The sequence below is a fragment of the Lissotriton vulgaris genome, chromosome 5 (genome assembly GCF_964263255.1).
Source record: "Lissotriton vulgaris chromosome 5, aLisVul1.2, whole genome shotgun sequence".
NCBI lineage: Eukaryota > Metazoa > Chordata > Amphibia > Caudata > Salamandridae > Lissotriton > Lissotriton vulgaris.
Genome location: NC_141693.1, coordinates 342725456 through 342741304, shown reverse-complemented (window position 1 = coordinate 342741304; position 15849 = coordinate 342725456).

Below are 15849 nucleotides of genomic sequence, written 5' to 3'. Positions count from 1 at the left end.
TAGCAGGTAATCCAGCCCCCTAGATTGGTATAAGAATGGGAGCAGTGCCAAAGCACTCAGATTATCCTACTGAAACTTATGAAACGAAACTCTGGACCCTTCGACATCCTACTCGACGTAGAAGACTGAAGAATCTCCCTTGTGGTCAAGGAGTACCCACCCTGTGCAAACAGGCACCATCCAGCACCTCGACGTTTGCTTTGTTGTAGTTCCCGCCGGAACTCGAGCAACAGAGATCAACAAGACCATGCGTGCCTGCCTTCTAACAGCCTGATCCACAGTCCCTGCAGAGCTGAGACCTGTGGAGGCGACCGGAAGCATGGGGCCTGCCATCTTGGAAAGACCACGAGACGCTGACCGTGCAGCCCACGAGTGACCCTTGAAGCTGTACATCGAGGTTTGAGAAGCCCCAGCCCTGAGCCTCTTTTGCACCAAAGCTCACCACTCTACACTCACCGAGTTCTGCGTGGGGCCCTTCTGCTTCTTTTGGCTCAACATGTTGGCCCGGTCACTTGCCCGTTGTCTTGTGGCCCTTGTGCCGACGAACTACGAAATCTAACTTGTGATTCTGGTTGCTCCAGACTTGCACTCGCTCCTCTGAAAAGGAGCACCCACTCTGACCCTCCTGGTCAGAGTGAGAAGCAATCTTCCAGTCCTGCATGGATTGCTCTTGCCAAGTGTTGTTTGCTCCAATCCTGAAGCCGACACCGCCGACGGCGAGAACCTTTGTGGGACAGCTTGTGATCCACTAATGACGTCACAGATGCCCTAGAGTCCACATGGCAGCGGAGAGAAGCTCTTCGACAACCACCTGATTGCGCCCAACATTGCCTGGTTCCATCCTGGTTCCTCCCTGGTCACTGCTGAGTGACCCAGAATCTGTCCCCTTTGCTTTCAGGTACTCTACAACTCCGATCCACCCTTGGATCACACCGGACACTTCTCCTTCACACCGCCTGCAGCATCTTCAGCTCCAAGCACCATCAACCAGCGTCACAAAACCCGACAATACTTCGCACCTGTGGGTGAGGTAACTCATCAACCCCGGTGTTCCCACACTGGTACACACCTCTAGTGTATGTGTCTAAAGTTTCATCTTGCCAGGTTAAGTGGAAGTCTCCTTAAACTATAACTTTATAACTTTTACGCACCATTGACTTTGCATTGGTGCATGCTTGTGCTTTCAGCGCTACACCCGAATCCCGCTGGCTTTTCCCGACTTTAGCATTGCTAGTCCCGACTGCTCCCAGTGATTCCCTAGGCCCTAGGCCTAACCACTGTTCGATTGGTATCTCTTATACCACTTTTTTAATATGCGTGGCCCCCCGGCCTCATCCATAATTGTGCAACTTCCATATGTTTAACTGTGCTTTTGTTTAAACGCTTGTGCCTCTGCACTCATAAAGAGTACAGAGGATTATTCTAGTAATAAATACATATATTTTTATAATATATACTTGTGTGGTGTCCTTTCATTTGATATTACAGGATTGTGATTGGTAAAACAGCTTGCTTAACACGACCTCTAGAGTTAAGCCTTTAAGGCTGCTTAGTCCATGCTACCATTAGGATAGCTTGTCTATAAGGTTGACTTACAACCAGACACCATAAGGGATTGTTTGGACTGATACAAGGTGGTTCCAGAATTGGACACATCATATATCAGGCCAACTTCTCACATAGGGCATGCAGAAATATAATGTTAAAACTGTCCTTACAGTCAAAAAGTCCCAAAAGCTATTTTCACTGTAGCAACACGGTCTGCTTCATAGGACAACATGAGAATAAATTATTACATTTAAAAATACGAATTTTAGTTGGGAAACAGCTATAAAAAGACATTTAAAAAAAATTATTTGTTAATAGAAATCCCATTCAATTGGAAAGTCAGATTTTTGATACATTTTCAGGAAACGGTACTCTTAGAAAAGTACTTTGTACCTGCCTGAAGTCTCTGGAAACCCATTTGCATTTGTTTCCCCACTTCTGCCAGCTAGTAATTAGCATTTAAAGAAGTGTGAAAATGTCTCTCAGAGTAAAGAACAAATACCTGGGCTGAGTGTGGGATGTGGTTTGTTTTCTTCCCTTGACAGGATGAACAGGGTTGTACCCATGAACTGAATTAACTTCAAAGAGGCCTCCCCAGTCACAGGCAAATATTAGCTGACTCAGGAGTAGAGCCCTTTCTTTATCTACCCAGCCAGGCAGGCTCCAACTACAGTGGGCCTCTTTTTGAGATGATAGCTTCACATTATGCTGGAGTGTCAAATCTTGCTTGATAGGTCTTCGGGGCTTTACATATAACTCTGGGGCACACTTTAAAGGCTGGGGTAACAGGATACCAAAAAACGAGTTACTGGAAAATCCTGCTTTGTTCTATCAGGCTTCTGTCTCTGCATTTATTGGGGGTACAGTGAATGCCTGAAACAGGATGTTAGTGTTTGATGTGGGAGGGCACTAGAATTATCAATGTCTACTCCCTACATACACCCCCAGAGTCAGAACCCACGGTTGGTGTGGCTGAATACTTACACGTTCTTGAAAATGCCCTAAGTTGGTAGGTATGGCCCCAGACACTTTTACCCCCTTGGTTAGGGTGTGCCCAGGAATGATTACCACCCACTAGCTCATGCAAGGCATGAAAGGGGGAATTCCAGGCACACACTTCAGAATGCTCCTGGACCAGAGAAAGAATGGAAGAAGATTGGATCTTTGACCTGAGCATAGCCCTGGAGGACTGGATTTGCTTCTCTTGTACCTACGACAAAGAAGTGAACTCCAAGGGTTATAAGGCTGACCTCCTGCTAAAGCAATAGGGACACAACTAACTACAAGAGGCCTTTTCCAGAAACTGCAAAGCTGACCAGTGGCAAGTGATCCTGGTCTGGACCATTTGTTTGACTTCTACCTGACATCCTTTGAGTTTCTAGGTGCCTCCCCTGATGTCCTGAGGGCTTTAGAAGTGTACTCCTGGGGTGGATTTTGAATTTAAAGGACTAAAATCAGAAGGCAGATTCTTTGCCCAGGACGATCTTAGTTGCTGTATCAGACCTGTGCTTCATAGCAGTCAGCATCAAATTGTGCCTACGTCCATTCTACTATGACCACAGGCTATCATTGGTACTTTGTGCTTCTTGGCATTATTCCTACTTTAAAAAAATAATTCATATCTCTGGTTCCCCCCTTATTGAATTTTTGTCACTTTAATGTAATTTTGTTTATTAGATTTTACAGTATTTTTTAGTTCATTTTGGGATTTTTATTGTTTTGCATTTCAGCTTTATTACTTTTTTGGTACAGCGTAAATGCTTTAAAGATTGCCTCAAAGTTAAGCCTGTCTGCTCTATGCCAAAGTTACCATGGGGATGAGCACAGGTTTGTTTAGTGACTTTGAGGGTTCACCCTGACATGGGTTGTGATTTTTCCTTACGGTGGGAAGACACGCACTCCAAATAATAATCCCATTGCTTAGTTTGAGTGATGTAATGTATGTTTAAACATTTTCACTCAATATCTGTACATTTTTACTTACGTTTAGAAGATTTCTCGACTTTTGTTCTTGTGTAAATTTCTTCGTTGCAGGGATGTTTGCTTCTTCATTTGGTGAAAGATGACGTCTTTTGAGAGAAACGAATATATTAATGGTTTTTATTTTCATTAATTATTTTCTATTACATTTGTTAGTTAGTTTCAGGTTCGTTTTTTAATATGTCTATTTTTTAAATATTTTACATTCGGTTTTACCTTTAGTTTAATTCTCTGGAGATTGTCTCTCTTGGTCTTGTTAATTTTAAATAGTTCTGGTTTATTGGTTAATTGTCTGTGCTTTTGTTTACTTTCCCTTTAGGTAGCTGTTTTGGCACTATAAATAAATTGTACAGTTGTACCTATTTGTTGTAATTACTTTATTTATTTTTTTATAAAAGTTGCACAAATCTTTCATTCTTTTAATTTAGCTTACTTTGCTTTTTGTAATTTAGTGGTCTTTTGTAATGTAGATTACACATAATGTCAATAAATACATTAACAAAAAGATGAATGATTTGAAACGTTCAAAGATTACATGGGCAGATGATGTGCTGAATTATGGCCCATTAAGTACTAAATGATAGTGTGGTTACCATACTCAAATAGGGCCATGTATGTGTGTACGATGTAGGAGTCTATCAGTGAGTGGAAAACAGGTGTGGCTGCTTACCAATAGCATTAGTGGGGGGGATGGCGCGTTAAAAAAAAAAGAAACGCCGGCTGCCACTTCTCCTCAGTCCTCTGTGTCCTCTCTTCCTTCCTTCTACTTAACAGGAGGCAGGATCAGGAAGCACCCGTCCAGGGTCTCTTGACCAATCACAATGCTGCAATGCATCCTTGTGATTGATCTGAGTACCGTGGTTCGGCGATCAGCCAGGAAAAGAGAGCGTGGGGCATGTTCTCCACCCAGGCTGTAATGCAACCTGGATGGAGAACATGCAAAGTGCGCATGAGTATTTGGCTGGCCCAAGAGGGCCGACCAAACACTCATGTACACTTGGGTTGGGAAACCCACTCCTCCCCTGCTCTGTGAGCAGGGCAGCCAGCCCCGCCCACAAAGCTGCCTGAACGCGTGGAAAAAATGATAATAACATTGCGTTATCATTTTATTTTTCCTTTTTTTTGCAGTGCTGCAGGCAGTGGGACAACGCTCCTCTGCTTTAGCGGAGGAGCCGCCACTGGTTGAAGATATGGGAGACACAGACCTAATGTCATTGTATCATTATTGAAGTAGTGTATCAGGAGCATTACTGAGCTTACGATATTGGGATATTGATGAACAGATACGAAGGTAGAAATAAGCAAATTACATAGGGATTATTAATCTTTTAATGGTTTAACACTATTCAAGAGTTGATAGTATTCTGACTATTACTGAACTAACGGCATAGAGGCCTGCAAATGATATGATATTGAATCATAAGTGAGATGGTTAGATGGGCGATATCATTGAGTTAGTAAGTAGGGCCTTGCCTTGTTGTAAAATGTGTGTGCTTTGTGAACTGGGAAGCTTGTGGGTTAAAATAAAAAAGAGATTGCATCAACAATGCTTTACTTCGGTGGTAAATGGCTGATAAGGGCTGTCCAGGGCCAGGGGTTGACAACACAGAAATGTGCTAATTCTGTACCCACTGTATCATGTCCCTTAATTTGGACTGTTGGGAGCCCCACACTCTGCTGTGTCTGTGCCCAACCATCTAGAGACCCAGAAATACCGGATGTGCTGCCTGTTGCCTCAGCTGCCACAGCTCCTCCCAAACATTACACTCTCCATTTCACCCATCTCCTCGCCACTTATTATACTTGCAATGGGAAGAGCTGTTGTCACACACTTCAGGATTTCCCGGTGCAGGATGTCTCTGCTGCAGGACTGCCTCTACCAGTAACGCTGGCTTGCAGTGGACTGGTCAAGTCTAACATTTCCTTTTTAAAGTCGGCTGAAGTTAGGGATCTTTGCTTGCCTTCAACAAGGTGAAGATTCCTGGCATCGCACGTCAATGCAGGTGAATTATACATTTTGCCCATCAATAATAGTAATAGGAGGGTTATGAATGGGCAAATTAGATAGCCTGTTAATGGGCTGATGATATAGGGCTGTTATTATGATTGCATTCTGTCTGTAAATGAGCTCACAATATGAGTTGGTAGAGATGAGACTTGAAAGGAGCGTACACTACAGGTATTATCTGGCCATTTTGTTTTCATTTCCACATTGCTATCCTATTCTCTGTTGTGTCTAGGTGGTCCCTAATCTAAAATTCCATCCAGATACCAACTCCAGCATACAAGGGAGGACCACAAACGGATCCTCCTCTAATGTATTGTTAATGATGCACCCTTCCTCAAGACACGGCCTGCTGGCAGGGATTCATAATTACAGTTAAATTCCCTTAAAGGTGCCCTCTTTCCACCTCCCTGACATGCATGAAATGTAAATGTAAATGTCATGGTACTTATAGAGCGCACTGTCACCAGACGGTCACCTTGCGGTGCCGCCTATTCGGCTTCCTGGCGCTGATGCTCATACCGCTGTGGAACCCCTCCTGGCTTTCCCTGTGAAGTGTCCACTCCTGGGCACTCCCTGGGTGAAGCCAGGCATCCTTAGCGCTGTTGGGGCCGGTGTGGAGGCTAAGCAAGCTATTGCCCAGAGTTGCAGCGTGGGGCCCGTGATTAGAATAGGGACCGAGGCGAGAATTAACAGGTCCGAGGAAATTGAGCCCGAGACCCCGCCAAGGCGGGAATCGAACCCTGGTCCCTGGCCAGAACTCTGCATCAGGGTCTGCCACTCTAACCATTGAGCCACACTCCTCCACTGCATGAGATTGCATGAACATGTACAATAGGTAATTGTGCCATTCACAACAACTTTTTGTGTGTTAAATAATGGATGTGTGTCTTGTGGCACAAGGGCTGGCTTTAGCGCTGGTGGCGCCCGGAGCGAAAATCTTTTTCATCCCCCCCACCATGACCTCCACTACATATTCCTTCACTACCACCTGACAAAAGGGCCCCTCATCTCGCCATGGCCCCTTACTTGCATACATTTAATTTGTTTTAAAGCGCTGGTAAAGGCTAGCTTCATTAATCCACTCAGTGAACCACTTTAAATACAGACCTGTTCTTTGCATCAGGCATAATAACTCTCTGCACTACTTTATGGCGAGTCAAAACCACCTTTAGACAAAACTCTGATCTCTCTCTAGTAGGAACATGATTTACAAGAGTTATCTTGACATTTGTATTACTGTCTGAAAGCTGGACGTACACAGAACTCTGCAGCAGGTGCTTTTAGATCGTAGGTTATTGATAAACACAGGGCATCCACCTGTGGTCACCCCCCCCCAGGTCAAAGTCCAGTGACATCTCCCCGGTCACACTGACCTAGTGCCGGCCCTGTATGGCACAACACCCAACCACCTCTGTGTTCCCTTCCTTCTTCGTCCTCCCTGTCTGGAAACAATCTACAAATATTCTCAACTAGGTATCTTCTTTAAACAGAGCCAGCAAAACTTGCCCAGCAGCACATCCCTGGGGTGGTCCACTTGCTTACTTACCATGAACAGAGGGGAGCTGGGCCTACAATACAGCAAGCAAACACGCTTCATTGGGTTGGACCAGAGTGCACTGTTTCTGCTGATTTTCCCCTCAAATCTGGCTCTAGGCCTGAGGTACTGACAATGACCTTGCTGCTGTCTGCCTGCCTGTTGCCTGGAAGTGCTGTCTATGAGAGGACCTCTGGCCATCTCAAGAGGCAAAAGGAGTCAGCCAGAAACATCAGAAGCCCTCAGTGATTCCCTATCAGAGACGGTGGAGAATGGCTGCAACAATGGCAAAGTGTATTTGATATGCCTTTAGAGCCAGAATATCTGCCACAGTAATATTCCCCCCACACTGACTAAGTGACATTTTTGTACAATCACCAGCCTCTCATTTCACCATTCTCAGCACCCACTATCCTTTGTCTAGTTCAGTCTGGTTGGAGCTCCCAAACCTTAGGATGGTGGATAGATCCACCAGTGTAAGGTGTGGGAGCAGGAAGAGTCTTCCTAAGCCATAAGGGTCAGTGTAGATTGCCGGGCTGAGCTGAGGTACATGGGCACCCCCTTTGCCCTGGATCATGAACTCATTATCTCAGAACTCAAGGGTCATTGAGATCCAATGTGTGACCATTGGCCCACTCAGATTAGGATTAAAATAAACTTTTGGTTTTAAAGCCAGTCCATTTTCCACCATCATCAAGAAGGACAGATGGCCTATGTGGCTAGCACCTGGGGGTCAGGAGCTATCCTTTGCCAACTTCTAAGAATTTCTTAACCTAAAGAGGGAGAAAGGCGGCTCACAGGGAAGAGGTATCCAATCACATGTTGTAACTACAATCGGTGGTTCAAAATGTATGGCAGTTTCAATTTTCCTGGTAGCCCAGGGAACCCGATTTTGACAGTGTCTGGTAGAGCATGTGATATCAGTCACTGTGGCAGCAATCAACAGTGACAACAACTATAATGTACCAGAAAGTGCCAGGACTCTGAGGAATCATAACACCTTTACTGCATGACTGTTATAACTGTTCACTTGTCCAAATTTGACTGACTTTGAAATGGCTTGGTTCAGATTTTTGCTCATTTCTCAAAAGAAAAAATGTACGAATTAAAACTATGTGGACGCACTCCCTAATCAGTCTACTTAGTGTAACGTTTTACCTTAAAACATGTGTAAATGTCAATGGCGTTCAGCACACTAGCCAGTTTCAGAGAAATCCATGATGATATACTCCTAATGTATAACATTGGTCCATTTTTTATTATAGGAGGTCTTTTGCCAACATTAGCCACAGAAGAGGGATTAAATGTAAAAAAAGAAGTCTTATGGCCTTATCACGACTTTGGCGTAATGGCGCCAGCTCTGCTGAGCTAAAGCTGCGCAAGGACAGCCAGCAGTATTACGAGTTTAAAATGTGTAACTCGTAATACTGCTAGTGGTCCTTTGCCTTTCCCATGGAGGTGCCTGAAAAACAGGCACAGCAAAGGAAACCACAAAAAGTTCCAGCACTGCATGGGCAGTAACGTCCATGCTGTGCTGGAACTTTGTGGGACTACAGACAGAATGTATCCCCATGGCAGGGGTGCCATGGAGGCCCTGTAGGGCCCCCTTTGTTATTATACTGCCACCATTTTAATGCAAAACCACAGTTGATGGACAGAATGCAGAACAATGTCATACATTCACCCTAGTACAGAGATCTGGACCTAAATCCATCGTTTATTTGCACTCCACACCACCCCAGTTCAGACATGGCCATATGGAAATCAGTCTTGACCCTGTGCCTCATGGGAACAGTCCAGCCCGAACTGCCAAGCCATGTCTTTCCTGGACCGGAATCAAGCATCCTAGGACCGGTTTCTGGCTATCAGCCGTCTTCAGCCAGGATAGCTTGACTCCAGTGGTGTGGAGAGCATGGGACTCACGTCTGAGCATACCCATCCCACTCGGGGTGAAAAAATGCAAAACAACAGTTGATAGACAGAATGCAGAACAATGTCATACATTCACCGCAGTACAGAGATCCAGGCCTAAATCCATCGTTTTTTTGTACTCCATACCACCCCAGTTCAGACATGGCCTTATGCAAATCAGCCTTGACCCTGTGCATTATGGGAACAGTCCAGCCCGGTCTGCCAAGAATGAGCGGCCATGAAGGAACGATTTCAGCCAGGACAGGGCGACACCTGTGATCCCAGGATCTCTAAGCCGCTGGGCCAGGATCTGGTGGTTGACTGTGTCGAAGGCCGCGCTTAGGTCCAGGAGGATCACTGCCACTGATCCTCCTGCATCCATGATCTTCCTGGCCTCTTCGACCACCATCACCATTGCTGTTTCAGTACCCTGGCCAGGGCGAAAGCCTGTCTGTGAAGATTTAAGTAGTTCGTTCGATTCAAGGTAATTAGACAGCTGGGAATTGATGAATTTTTCTGTCATCTTGCTAATGCACGGAAGGAGAGAGATAGGCCTAAAATTGGATAGATTGAGGGGGTCTAGATTGGGTTTTTTAAGTAGGGCCCTAACCTTCGCCTTCTTCCAGCTAGGGGGCACTATTCCATCTGCTAGAGAGGCATTGATCAAGTTTACCATTGGCGCAAGCGTGGTAGATGCTATCTGTTTTAAGATTTTAACTGGGGCGGGGTCAGATGGTGAGCCACTCTTAAGTGATTGAAGAATGGGGGACAGAGTGTCCTTACTTATGGGAGTGAATGTGTCCAGTCCCGTATTGAGGTTCTGGCCTGCATTAGGGACATGGATGATGGGTCCATAGGGGTGAGCGGCGGAAGTTGCTGAAGAATATTTTGAATCTTTTGATCAAAATAAGTGGCCAGCTCATCACAACGGTTGTCCGAGAGGTCAGTCAAGCATATGGGCTCTGGTGTTTTTAAAAAGTTGTTTTACAATTCGGAAAGTCTCCCTCGACGAGCAAGATGCCATTCGAAGCGGTGCAAATCAATTTAAAACGACGACACATATAGCTGTGGAAAGCTGAGGATGCGGGTCGACCTCAAGTAACCACCTTGGGTCTAAATTATTTTAAAAACCTGAAATCAAAATGCGGTGGATGACATTGACCTGAATTACCTCTGACGAATTCCATTGAAATCCATGGATTGACAACTATCATCCTTGACAAGAAGGTTGACGCTCTCCTTGTCTCCTGGAGCCCTCGGGCCCTCCACACGTTCTAAGACGGGGCCACGCCTTTCCAGGTGGCCTTTAGGTGCTCGCCCACACCCCCCACCACCCTGTCCTCACTGGTCCTGATGAAGACCCCGCAGTAGGGCAAGAATCAGCCTACAACACAGGGGTCGAAACGTCGACATACTACTACTGTTACCTAGCCACTAACAACAGCTCATTATTTGGTTGTGTTCAATATGTTGGTATAGGAATAGAAATGTTTAGAGTAATTACTTGATTGGCAATGCGAATATGCCTTTGTGGTATCATTTTCAAAACGTATGAATGACCACTTATGATTTCTTTTGCAACTTGTCTATACCCACACTACCCTCACTACCTCCCACCCCCTGTCCTTCTTTCCCCTGCCCCTTCTCCCTTGGGCAATAAGTACAATTTTACCGCTTTGAGAAATGTAAATGTAACTTATCTACACTAGAGGATGTGAATTAAAAACATCTCTCTGCAAATATAGTGCTGAAAATTGTGATTTTTTTCAAAAATGTTTTTTCCTGTATATTAGAATTTGTTCCAACTGGGACCCCTATATATGTAACATCGACGAGCAAGATGCAGCACTAATTTTCTCCTGGAAAAAAACTGTTTGGGCATTTTTCAGGGCTTTTTTGTAGTTGAGAATAGCCAGTCTATAATCCCTCTTGCTATTGGGGTCAAAGTCTTTTCGCCACACTCTTTCCGCCCTTTTACAGAGCTTCTTCAGAAGGCGAGTCTCCTGGGTAAACCATGGAGAGGAAATTTTTTTACGGGATGTCAGATACGGTTTTTTGGGGAGGATCGTGTTGAGAGAGTTTTCAATCCAGGAAAAAAACTCTGCATCCGCTATTACGGGGTCCGTTTCATGGTTTGGCTTGGAGAGTTCCAAGACCTGCGTCCATTTTTCGGTGTCTAGTTTGGCCCAGGGACGAGCCGGTCTGCCAGGAGATTGGAAGGGAGGAGAGATGGTCGGAATCTCCCACCTAAAGGGGATGAGCCGGTGATCCGACCAAGGTAGAGGGATCGGAGCATTTATTTTAAGATCGTCAATGTCACATAAAATAGGATCAAGTAAATGTCCAAGAGTATGCGTGGGTTGGTCGCTCTGTAGATGGAGATGATGAGTAGCCAGGTCTAAAAGCAATTCTGAGGCGGTATTATCATCGCAATTATCAAAATGAATATTAAGATCCCCTAAGGTTAACATATTGGGTAGAGTGCTAGTCATGGCCGAGGAGAATTCCAAGAGGGAGCTACAGAATTGTCCCAGAGCCCCTGGTGGGCGGTAGATGAGGACTCCTGAGAGGGAGTTACATGGGGACACTTGGATGCTAAAATTTACATTTTCACAGTCTAATAGGGGGCTGTCATGAAATCTACATGAAAATTGGTCCTTGTGAATAATAGCTATCCCTCCTCCCCTTCCCTTCCCTCAGTCCAAGTGTTGCACAAGGTAGCCCTGAGTAGGCCTGTACAACATCATAGTCTGAGTCTGGAGTGAGCCATGTCTCAGTAAGAAACAGAATCTCAAATTGCTCCTCTTCTAGTATCATATGGATTTCTTGGGTGTGTTTGGGCAGGGATCTGCAGTTTAACAAGGCCATATTAATAATTGTCAGGTGAGCTTGACTTTTCATTGCTGGAGCGAGTTTGAATGGGCAATGAGGACAATGGGCACAGGAGCTCTCACCTTTAAGGATATTGGTGCAAGAAGGCTGGAGGGGCTGGTTTAGTTGAAGCAGGGAGTCTCTGGAGTATGATAGCCTTGATTGAGTGGAAAGCTCCAGGGTATCTGGCCCTAGGCTCGTCCTGGCGCGGACGGGCGCAGACAGGCTTGCCTTAGGCGCGCCTTCGACGCGCTGACGGCGCGCCCGCTGCGCTCGTCCGCTGCGCTTCCGCCAAAGGCACATATTTAGAGGTAGGGGGAGGGCGCTAGGGGGGGTGTGGCCTCGAAGGGGCGTGGCCTCGGTGCACGCCGGCAATGGCGTCAGCAAGTGTTTGTTGTCAAAGTCCGCAACAGCGTTAAGATCCGCTGCGCGGGTTGCCAGGATATGTATTACTGTCCCAGAAATCAGTCGAGGTGAGGTAAGCTAAAAAACACAGTTTTTACACAAGTGACACTCAAATTTTTAAAATACAAGTAACGCTCCCGGCTTCTGCCTCAGGAGTACAGTTCTGGTCAGGCGCTAGTTCTCAGCGCCTTTTAAGCTTGGGCGGGAGGCGTGGCCTCGAAGGGGCGTGGCCTCGGTGCACGCCGGCAATGGCGTCAGCAAGTGTTGGTTGTCAAAGTCCGCGACAGCGTTAAGATCCGCTGCCCGGGTTGCCAGGATATGTATTACTGTCCCAGAAATCAGTCGAGGTGAGGTAAGTTAAAAAACACAGTTTTTACACAAGTGTACCTCGAATTTTTAAAATACAAGTAACGCTCCCGGCTGTACAGAACAGGGGTGGCGAGGGGTGGGTAGGAGTTGAACAAAAATTAAAATTCACTTACCTGGTCTCGACGCTTTTCTCCTCCGTAACTCCCACGTCGTATCTCTTCCAGGGAGCACCCAGACTCCCCACAGCCAACCACAACGCTGCAATCACAACGCTGCAATGCAGCATTGTGATTGATCTGAGTGCCCCGGTTTGGCACTCAGACAGGGGCTGGGGGCCTGGACATGTTCTCTACCCAGGCTTTATGTAATGCAGCCTGGGTGGAGAACATGAAAAGTGCGCTTGTGGCCCAAAGCTTCATGTGCACTTTAGAGTGCAGCAACTACTTCTCCACCCCGACGTCAGGGGAGCCAAGCCCGGCCCCACCTGTGCCGCTACTAAAAATAAAATGATAATACCTTCGGGTATTATCATTTTCTTTTTTATTTTACACTACTCTGTGATCAGTGGGACGACGCTCCTCCCCCTTAGCGAAGGAGCCGCCACTTGTTATAATCTGAGGTAGGTAGACCAACGGCCCCATGTTGTGGTGCTGTCCAGTCTAAGAGTTGCATTCCTGCCCAGGTTACCTCTCCATCAACGAAGCCCAGTAAAATTACCAATTTGTGAACATTAGATATTCAGCACTTAAAGTGATTACAAACATGGCCATTACAGGAGCAGTTTGATTTGGCACTGTTTAAATGTAGTTTTGTACGACATCTTCGTTTTTAGTAATCCCTTTAAAGAATATATAAAAATCTGATACTTACAACAAACTTCTCGGCAAATACGAAAGACAGTTTTGGACGAGGCACCCCGGTTTGTCGCTCATTTCTCACTGGGTGGGGAAGGGAAAGCGAAGGTGAAGGTGAGACGCACAAGAGCATAGTAGCCAGACAAATTAAATTTATATATGTTAAAAGATGCACTTTTAGTTAATGGAGCAGTCACACGACGAAACAATGTCTTACAATGTATCAACAGGTCGCTTTGCCCGTGTCAAAAATCACCGCAGAAAGAGGACAGCCGGAAGTCTCTGCGGGAGGGGGGGGGGGGGGGGGGGGGGGGGGTGGGGGGGGGGGGGGGGGGGGGGGGGGTGGGCAGATTACTTGAGGTCCCCTTAAATCCCGTGCTTCTCGGAAGTGGAGCTCAGCAACAAGGGAAAGTTTGGCCCCAGTGGAAGAATTAAAATGAGGGTGGGAAAATATAGCAATAATCAGGGTTCAATACCCCCCGAAGCTTCGGACCACTTCACCTGCTGCAACAATGTTCATAGCTGCGCCCATGGAGTTCAGGAGATATATGTTATGTGCCCCCTTGCCTCTGCCTGGGTTCGTTTCAGTCAAGCGGTGGGTGTGTGAGAGGGGCACCGCTGCACACTCAGCAGAGGACATTTACCATGCGGACCCCAGCTGCCGTCAACCCCGTGACCCGAATATCACTCACGCAACTAAGCAACAAGCGCTGAACCCAAAGTACTATCTTACCAGAAGACGGCGGGTGTCCTGTGCACAGCGTCTCTCTGGTCCACTGTGGGCTTACGTCTGGGGCAGGGCAGAGGCGGAAACGCCAGGAGTGTCGCCATCACTTGCAGTGAGACTGCGTGAAGATATCTGTGAAGACAACGGCATCCTGGAAACCAAAATAATGAGACGCAAACCTTAAAACACTACTGTCTAAACCCCCCCTACTCTTTGAGTTGATATAAACAAGCCTGTTGACCCTCGACACCCCGCGCCTACTGTTCAAAGACAGTTCAAATCAGGCGCGCAACACCCATTGGACTGAAAGGGCTTCAGCCCCCCCCCCCCCCCCCCCCCCCCCTCGTGTGCGGCAGCCCGGGATGAGACACTTCCCAGGCGCACACAGAGCCGCACCCGAATACTTCACAGGTCTTTTAAATACCATTTGAATGTTAATGAGGCCTTGCTGTTGTTTCACCTCTTTTAAGAGCCCCTGCAGCTCTCATGAAAGACGCCTTACACCGCTACCGTACTGACAAGTCCGATTCAACCTCTCTTACAGAGGTTTCTTACACTACATCCCTCTTCTCTTATAAAAAGAGATCTTAGACTCACTTCTAACTCCGCGGACTCACTTTTCACTTCTAAAAGATGCCCCAGACAGACTACACTGCCACCTTGAAATAAAAATAATAACATCCAATACACCAATTTCCCTCTCATACAGATTCTCAGACTCACCTTTCACCCTTCTGTTTTTAAAAAGCACTCCGAATCAATGTCCATTTTTTTTTTTTTTTTTAAAAGGTCCTTCACGCACAATCGTAAACCCGTTCTGGCTTTTAATCGCACATAGAAAGAGTAATTATAAAGATATCACTCGCGCTAAATTTCCACTTCTCTCATCGGAGAGAACTCAGGCACTTCGCCGTTTAATCAGCCCCCCTTCAGTTAATAAAACCCTCCTCACCTTTTTAAGATGTACGATACGCTCAGCCGGGAGAAGCGATCATTTCAGGACTACGGTGAGTGGACAGCGCCGCTTCGGTGGCGGGAAGAGCCTCATCCCTAGATCCGGCGAGGGAAGCGCTGCTCCGGACGCGGAAAGCGCCCCCTCCCGGGCTCCAGCACAGGCAGAGCTCCGCACGCGCCGAAGGTCGCTCGCGTCTGGCGCGTGCCGCTCTGTGGGGCTGGCAGCACAGACCGTGTGGAGGGAGGGGCCTGTTCCATTACCCCCTTGAGAGCGCTTGAGAGAGAGACAGGCATCCTACAAGCACAGGGCGGCGGGGCAATCAAGGAGCCGGCAAACAGAAAGAAAGGCCGGCACATTAGCAAATCGATTTAGGAGAATGTTAGCATCAAGTGCGAAATGATGGCGGGTGCTTCATTTTTTTATTCGAATGCCTCGGACAACTAACATTGCAAAAAATTGATGGCGTTTTAAATGATCCATACAGGGGTTGTCGGGGTTACCCGCAAAAGTAATGGTGGCTGAATTAGCCGTAAATGAGGCATTTTAAGGGCAGGCACATCAATCAATTCGCACGGTACATTCGCCGGTGGGGGTGAAAACCGTATCGAATTGTCGCAAAAGCAGTCCGCACTGTGTTTAGGTCGAACCTTAAGGCGTTAGCCTGTCGGCAGTTGGGCCGGTCTAAGCCAGGGTCCCATCATTGCGGTAACCACATTAAAAGGAGGGATGGATATATGTATCTGTGTC